General features: G+C 39.8%; 1 pseudogene; it reads right to left on the bottom strand.

Moving 5' to 3' along the window:
• Positions 1-8,075: 8,075 nt before the first annotated feature.
• Positions 8,076-8,585, bottom strand: part of LOC108490657 — a 3,294-nt pseudogene continuing 2,784 nt past the window's right edge.

Raw genomic sequence — 8,585 nt, 5'->3', positions numbered from 1 at the left:
TAATCGTTAATCACACCACACCCTTTAAGACTTTTCTTTAAGGAAAGGCCCTAATGCATTGCTGACCATAACGTCCTGGAGTAGTAAAGCTCTTCTCCCTCTTTTTTGATTCTTTTAAACTAGCCAACCTGGAAAGACTGTGAAGTCAGACCACAGCCAATGGGAAAAAGACACAGGTCTCATGTGTTAGGTATAAAAGGCTCCCAAGCTTCTAGGTCCAATGTGTACTTGCTTGATCTGACCGATCCCTTTAACGAGAGTAAAACCTGCCTTGCTAAGGTGCTTTTGCTTTGTTCACATGTTCTGTGTGTGGTATTTATGGGGTTCTTGGACCTCAGATTTTATTTCTAACAATTCTTGGCCTCCGTTTTGGATTCTAATTCCACCTAGGAAGAAGTCCAGAACTGTAACCTTGGGGAGCCATGTCCCACTGCCTTGTTGCAGTGGCTGTAATGCTTGAGTATTTGGAACTTCCTGGATCAGTAATGATCCTGAGACTAGAAAGTCTCTTGGTAGTGTAAGGGAAGGGCCCAAGAAAACTCTGCAAAGACCATGTAACTCTGCACGGGCTAAAAAGAAAGAAATGTCATAGAGATGACAAAGCACTGCCTTGGTGGGCAGCATATTCCAGGGATTGGTGGAGCAGTGATCTGCAGTTTTTTCAAGGGAATTTCTCAGAGATTGGTGAAGTAGCAGACTTAGATGCAAGAAATCACCTTCTTAGGGATGAGGGGAGGGGTTGAGCTTCTAAAGGATTTGAATGGGAAATAATTAAGTAAAACTGAGCTTTATTAAAAATATATCTTTTCTTAAAAGGTGTGGGGGGGTGAAAGCAAGAAAGAAAAACATACATTCTCCTGATATGGGGAAATTAACTCCTCCTCCTGGTCCAAGGACAGTCTCTTCTTTTGAAAAATGGTGGATGATGATCAGGAGGACCACAATAGTTATTTGGGAAAAGATCCAGCAGGTTAGAAGGGATGTCCTGGCATACCACAGGTTAAATTCCACAACCAGGACCTCAGATGGGACATCAGTAATGAAGCCCATGGGGAACATATGCTGGTAGGGACTGAGAGATGGCTTGGTCATCAAAGGTTCAGCTCCACACACTTAGTATTTCTGTACATTTTCTCTAAAACTTCCTTCTCGCCAGAACCCATGTGGCTTCTAGTCTACCATGGGTCTGTCCTCTGTGCAGGCTCTGAGCCTGCATGTCCCCTTGGCTTTTTCTTTTCCTTCTCTCCTCCATTCACTTACTCAAGGCAGTTGCCAAGATTTTCAACTTGCTTGCCCTGTAGATTTTTCTAATAAAATTGTTCTGAAGCATCCATGTGATTCTAAAAACCCTCTAGAGGAATTTTTTCTCACCTGTTTCATTGTGGCAAAAACGAAGGGATACCCTAAATTCTAATGATGTGGTTATTTGGTGGCCACACAGAGATTTTCTATAGGCACATGAAATTTGGAATCTAAGTAGGTGGGCTCCCTTTTCTTCCTTGCCATCTTGCATTGAGGCTTTCTTCTTGGCGAAAAGAAGAAAGAAAGAAGGGTGTAAAGGCCACTTTTGTTTGTTTTTTCCCAGTGGTTTTCTCCAAGGGAGGGAGAAATGAGAAGTCAGAGCAGAGGGTCTGGAAGTTAGATCTCAGGCCCTGTTGGGCACCAAGCAGTGCTTAGACCAGGTGGTCCCGAGGCTGCTGCTTTTCTAACTTGATTTAAGCATTTTACATTTCAGTAAACATCAAGAGTCACGTGTCATACTTGGACAGGGCACATGATCTCAGAGCAACAGCCCAACAATGTGTGCTGAACACAGCTCCCCATTTCTTCTGCTGCCTTCATGCGATTCTTTCCAAAAGTAGCTTGTACCTAGTAAAGACAATTTCCAAAGGACATCACTTCCTATTCATAGTTTCACTGCTGAAAGATATGGACTCATTTCCTTGGTTTGAGATCATGAATTCCTATCTTTGTTTTCCTGTTTGAGGCCTACATATCCGAGGGAAATTTCTCCTGCTATATCAAGTCTGACTGAACTTACTGCTTTTCTAAAAGAAAAGGTTTGGGCTGTCGCCATCTATATTATTTTCTGAGATACGTGAATCCCATAGTGTTTGTATCTTGGTGGGAGACAGGCTGATTTTATTATGGCTCACTAAAGTAGCCACATGGCTTTGTTGCCACTATGGTTGGTGACCTCATCAAGAGGGAAGCAACTGTCTGATCTGGTCTCTATCTTGGTTGATAATATCATCAATATGGGAATAGCTATATATTACTTAACCATCTTGGGTAGTAGCAGTTTCAAAATGGTAGTGACCAGTGTGATGTTGCAACAATCATAAATAATCCAACCACATTGGAATAATTAGAAATGGCAATGCCCAGAAACTTACTAATACTACTGAGCCGTAGGGACTCATGATAACCTGGGAATTCCCTGGACTGTACGCATTTAATCAAATGTCCTAATCCACTTGCAATTTTTTTTTCTGTTTTGGTTTTCATCTTGGATTTTTGATGGGATCACAGAAAAAGAAAACAGGGAGATTCCAACACAGTCTGTACTGCCTTGTTACAAGGTCAACGTATTTTTATGTCAGACTATGGAGGTGCCGATGCAAAAGCATAACTCTCACCTAAAAGTGGATAAAAGATAGTTTATTCTGGAGCCAAATATAAGTGACGAATGCTGATAACACAGATTCAAGTTCCCTTAAATTCCATGTTTCAACGTGGTCACAGTTCCCCATGCTGGCCAAGGATCACATTTTGTGCATGCAGGGAACATATTATTCTCACATTGCTAGGAAGGGTCATTCCTGGAATCTGATGTAGATGAGACTCAGTAGCAGGTAGGAAGCTCAAACTTCAGGAAAGAATAGCTAGTCAGTAAAGCCAATAAGGAAAATAAAGTCCTGGATCATACAAAAATTATTATCCATCATGATCTGGATTTGACTTTTTTTTCCCTCAGTATCTGACATAAAACTTGCATAGGACATATAATAAGATCATTGTACTTAAAATTAAAATATCAAGAATATTTTTGACCTAATGGAGTAATGTAGCAGACTAAGGAAACAAGCATAAAAGAAACAAAAATAAAAACAAAACAAAACGGAGATTGTCTGCTTCCCCCTGTATTTACAGCTATCTGTACTCTAAAAACTATTTTTTTTATATTTGGAGTGCTTAAACAAATCTATTGTTTTTTTATTTTTAGGTTTTTCTTTGATCAGTTAGACTTTATAGTTCTAAGCTCATGCTGTGGCTATCTAACTCTAGTAGCTATTATCTGTGGATGATGACTTCGTCTGTTTATTATACTGGTATCTTACCAGATTTCATTTGCAAAAATAAATGAAACATATTATAGAAGAAATTGTACAACAATACAGTATTCTTTAAACTTTCTTTTAACAAAAATGTCTTCATTTAAATAAAAAATATTAATAACTTTAATAGAAACAAGAGATCAAACCTGTTAGAAAAGCATAATTTTATAGACCTAGAAGCCATAGCCAACTACTTCTTTTTATTTTAATGATTTGAAATGGAAATGGAACTCTAGGAGTCATTGTAGTATTGTCCATTTCATTAGTAAAATATAGATATTGTTTAATTATTACTTTTATTCCAGCTAATTGTACTAAGTAGGATACCTTAGATGCTCATTTTACCAAGGAACATAAGTACTTAAACTATAAAATATTGGGACTATTGTTGTTATTAGAGTTATGTCTTGTATGATTTGAATAAGAAGAAAATAACCCAAATCTTTAGATACTTTTATCTAGAGAAAATAGGACTGTAGTTATTTGTTAAACATTGGAGTACGTTATAGGGTTTTTTAGTTGAGTTTTTTAGATTCAATTAAATATATATGTGATATGCATATGTAGTATATATAATATGCAAAATACATATAATATTATACACATTTGAATTTGAAAACTGAGTTTTTTGTCCAAATTATATTGAATAATTTGAAAAGTACTTTTTTATAAAGAGTAAAAACAAGCAATGAGCCCCTCACCATGTGATTCTTGAAGGCATGGGACATAGGAGCAAATAATATTAGTTTAAGTCCTTCAGAAGCATTGCATCTGAGTTATATAACCACCCATCTGTCCTTGAGACATAGCCTGTTTAACCTAGGCCAATAAGGAGAAGCAGTCCCTAAATAATTGCTTGTGCAAGGAATTAAAGATATATCTTCATCACCAATGGAGACTCCTATTATTAGCAGCTGGAGGCCCATGGAAGAGGTATAGGCATTTTTGAGAGAACGAGGTCTGAGAAAAGCAATATACGATACCCAGTTCACTAAGCCAGATAGGACTGTGTTCACCAGAGATGTAAGGAGGAGCTTAATTCAACATGGACCTTCAGAATGGTATGGTGCTTTAATGGTTTTGCTAGGTTCCTTAATGGGGCAGGATCTTTATAAAGTAAGGGAGGCTTTGGCACATCTAAGTGACTCAAAGTGTGTGTAAAACGTGTCTGTAGAATGATAGAAGAAATGTCAAGAGATGTAAAATGACAAAACAAAAAAAAATGGTTCATTTGGGTTATTTGAAGATAAATGTAGCAAGATTTATGTCGAGCCCAAGTTCCTAAAGAAAAAATTCATAAAAAAACAATTCAGCACTAAGGAATTTCTGGAAGAGTTTAAAACCTGAAGAACAGTTCACAGAAGGCATACAGAGAAAAAAAACTGTTCCAGGTGTAGTTAAGGAGCCCCAAAGATTAAACAAGGTACATTTCTTTCCTGCGAAAGGTTGTGCTATGAATGGAGGCAGTTTTTCCCACCAGCATTGCCCCTAGCAGCCAGGTATGATCAATGGAGAGGCAGCGGATATGGCTACAGAAAGGAGGTAGACCCAGGGCCTGCCTGACTCAGGGAACCAACAGGTGCAGCAGGGATAAGAGGGGCCGTCTGCCTCCTTATCCTGGTGCAGGGTCTGGCAACTTGAACCAGCACCCATAAATGTATCAAGGATAAAAAGATACAAAAAGGCTTTGGGGAATATCCCCAGAATGCAGAATGACTCTAAATGGATAACTAATGATAGTAAAGAACTAACCAAGTTAATGCCTCTTACCCAGTGTGCTGAATTACTTTAGTGTCACTTGACACAGCTGGGTTGAGGGAGCCTCAATTGGGGAATTTCCTCCATTGGACTGGCCTGTGGCCATGTCTGTGGAGCATCTTTTGGATTGTTGAGTGATGTGGGAGGGCCCAGCCCACTGTGGGTGGTGCCACCCTTGGGCAAGTGGGCCTGTGTTACATAAAAAGGCAGGCTGAGCACGGCCAGGGGAGCAAACCAGTAAACAGCATTCCTCCATGGTTTGTGCTCTAGTTCCTTCCTCCAGGTTCCTGTCTTGAATTTCTACCTTGCACTCCCTGAAAAACTGTGACCGAAGAGATGTAAGCTGAATATACCCTTTCCTCACCAAGTTGGTATTGGTCAGAGCTCTTTGTCACAACAATGGAGAAGCAAAGTAGAACACCATGCTATGATACCCAACAAAGATATATGGAAAAAAACAATACAAATGGATAAAACCTTTCCACACCTGAAGAAACAAAGGCCAGCTATAGCTGCAAGATTCTTGGGAGCGTTATGGTTGAGTAAGACACAAGTAATACCCACCCAGATGGTTTAAAAAACCTACAACACCTAATCCTACATGAAAATAGAAATAGAGGCTCCGAAAACTGTACAAGTGTTAAGGAAAAATTACAGTACCAGGGGTGGGTTGCTCCCCATGAGGTATTGTCCAGAGAGATCCCAGAGGTCCTCAAATTAACCGAGGCTATTGCCACTAATGTCAGTTTTATATCAGAAAGGTAGGTAAGGCCACATTGCTGAACACACTGCATGATGTGAGTGAGGGAGAAGGAGAGCTGCTTGACAATGGACCCCACGTTCTGCACACAATTGATGTGTCAAGCAAATCTTACTCGTGCAATAATGGTTCGACTAACATACATACAACCAACAAATTTCTAATTGGATAAGGTCCACTCCTAGGGGTGGAACACACATCTGGTGCTGTAGACCAGGCCAATCCCCTGTGACAGGGAAGGCTGTAGGCTCCAGTGGGGAAGCTTCTGCAAATATGCTGTTTGAAAAATACAGTACACCAGCTAGGATATTTCCTAACCATTTGTATTTGCATGCAAGCTTCTTTAGATATATCTGCTTCTTTCCATTTGTCTCTATAGTACGGGAGACACTACTGAGATAGATCAGTGGCCACATCTTGAAAACAAATAATGGGAATATCTAAGAGGTCAATACTTTGCCCTAATAAAGAAAGATCATCCTGCATCTGCCACCCCCCCTCCAAGGCTCAGGGATCCTTATGGAAGATTGGCAGAAAGATTGTGAGAGCCGGAGGAAGGGGTGAAGTGTTGGGTAGGTATATCCTCTGAGGAAACTAGAACTGAACACACAGGGAATGGGAGTAATGGGGGCTCTAGAGAAGGACACTGAGAAACGCTGAGTGCAATGGGAAACAGTGAAGGAGTAGCCGCAATTCTGGGACAGATCGCACACACAGCAGGTGGAATGCATGCTTCTGACGACACATGTTGAGGGCACAGATGTCGTTGTAAGTGACCCTCTAAACTTTGTTGGCAAGCCAAAATAAATATTATTATTCCCCAAAAATGTTACTTAAGAGGAACATTGTGATGATTTCGTTAGAACCGTGCTCTTTGGAATTCCAGAGATCACATGGGTCACTCGGGAAAATTTGCTGCACCACATGATGCCAAATTCTTTCTGGAATTTTTCGTAAGACATTGCAATGGTTTTACAGGTAGAAAAATATACTCATTGAACCAATCATTCCTTCTAGATGTACTTATTGAGTATTAATTGTATTTTGAGACAGAATCTCCCAGTAGCCCCAGCTGTCCTGAAACTCACTATGTAGACCAGGCTGGCCTTGAACTCACAGAGATCCACCTGCCTCTGCCTCCTGAGTGATGGGATTAAAGGCATGTTCCACCACACCTGGCAGTATTAATTGTATTTTAGAAACCAAGTAAATGCTGAAGATAAGTTAATGAATGACGGAATTATCATAAAATTGAGACTGCATTGAAGAGGGCACTAGAAAATAAATCACCATTTTTAAAATATATTTTAAGATAGGGTCTCCTTGTAGCCACAGCTGGCTTAGAACTCACTAATGTAGACCAGGTTTTCTTAGGTCTCATAGAGATGTACCTGCCTCTCTCTCCCTGGTGCTGAGATTAAAAATGTGCACCACCATACAGGCAAAAATAGATCATCATTTTAAAAATTAGAACATGATGTGTAACATTTACTGGAACTAATGTGATTGGTAACTGGAATTTGTGATGATTTGGATTATGTCTTAGGTAGACTGAGGATGAAATCCCAGTGGGGTAGGGGATATTTGAAGAGAAAGTGAGAAGTTCCTGTTGGGGCAGAGAGTGGGAAAAACACTGCCAACTGGAAAATATCAGGTGTATTGATCCTAACAATCTAAAAAAATGGAACATAAATGAAGGTTAGATGTGTCAAGCAAATACTTGTTTTTTAAAATATTTTACTTATTATTGTAATGTTACCTGTAGGATAGTATTTCCTATATGTATGTAAGTGCACTGGTGTCGTGCAGTGCCCACAGAGGTAAGAAGATAGATTTGGATCCCATACAACTGGAGTTATGGACAGTTGTTAGGTAGTATGTGAGTGCTGAGAATTATACCCAGGTCTTCTGCAAGAGTAACCAGTGATCTCACCCACTGAGCCATCTTTTCAGACAAGAGAGCACTTTTTGATGATGGATTTTATTCTGAAATGAGTGGAAGGAATTAAAGTTTTTAAATAGCAGTAACCACTGTGATTCATGTTTTGAAAGATCATTTGTGTTATTGTGTAGACAACTTTTCTTTGAAGGAGATATAGTCAAAAGAACTAACAAGAAGGCTAATAACCAAACTTCAGATGGTGGTCTATTGGTCTTGGAGAGCACCCATTACTAAACCATGCCTTACAAAATAGCAACATATTTAGGGAAATATTTTTTTAACCAAGCTGTCTCTTCAGAGCACCCTTAATCTCATTATTCCTCAGACTGTAGATGAAGGGGTTCAACATCAGGAATCACCACCATGTAGAAAACAGACACCACCTTGTTCTGTTCTGTGCAGTGGCTGGACTTAGGCATCACATAAATGAATGTGATGGTTCCATAAAACAAAGTGACAGCAGTGAGGTGGAAGGTGCAGGTGGAGAAGGCCTTCTGGCGGCCCTCAGTGGAGCGCATCTTCAGGATGGGAATGAGGATGTAGATATAGGAGACAGAGATGACTGACACTGTGAACACAATGATGAAGCCAACAGAAATAGTGGCAATTACTATAGATACGCTGTCATCAGAACAGGACAGTTCAACTAAAGGAGTAAAATCACAGAAAAAGTGGTTGATTGTATTTGGTCCACAGAAGAGAAAAGAAAAGAAGGAAAAGGTAAAGGAGGAAGCGTTAAGAAAACCACCTATATAAGACCCTATAAGCAACTGGAGACAGACTTGTG

Source organism: Nannospalax galili, unplaced genomic scaffold (assembly GCF_000622305.1).
Source record: "Nannospalax galili isolate Female #2095 unplaced genomic scaffold, S.galili_v1.0 scaffold2130, whole genome shotgun sequence".
In the NCBI taxonomy this organism is placed as follows: domain Eukaryota; kingdom Metazoa; phylum Chordata; class Mammalia; order Rodentia; family Spalacidae; genus Nannospalax; species Nannospalax galili.
The sequence above is the reverse complement of the archived record's forward strand: the minus strand, read 5'-3'. Positions and strand labels throughout refer to the sequence as shown.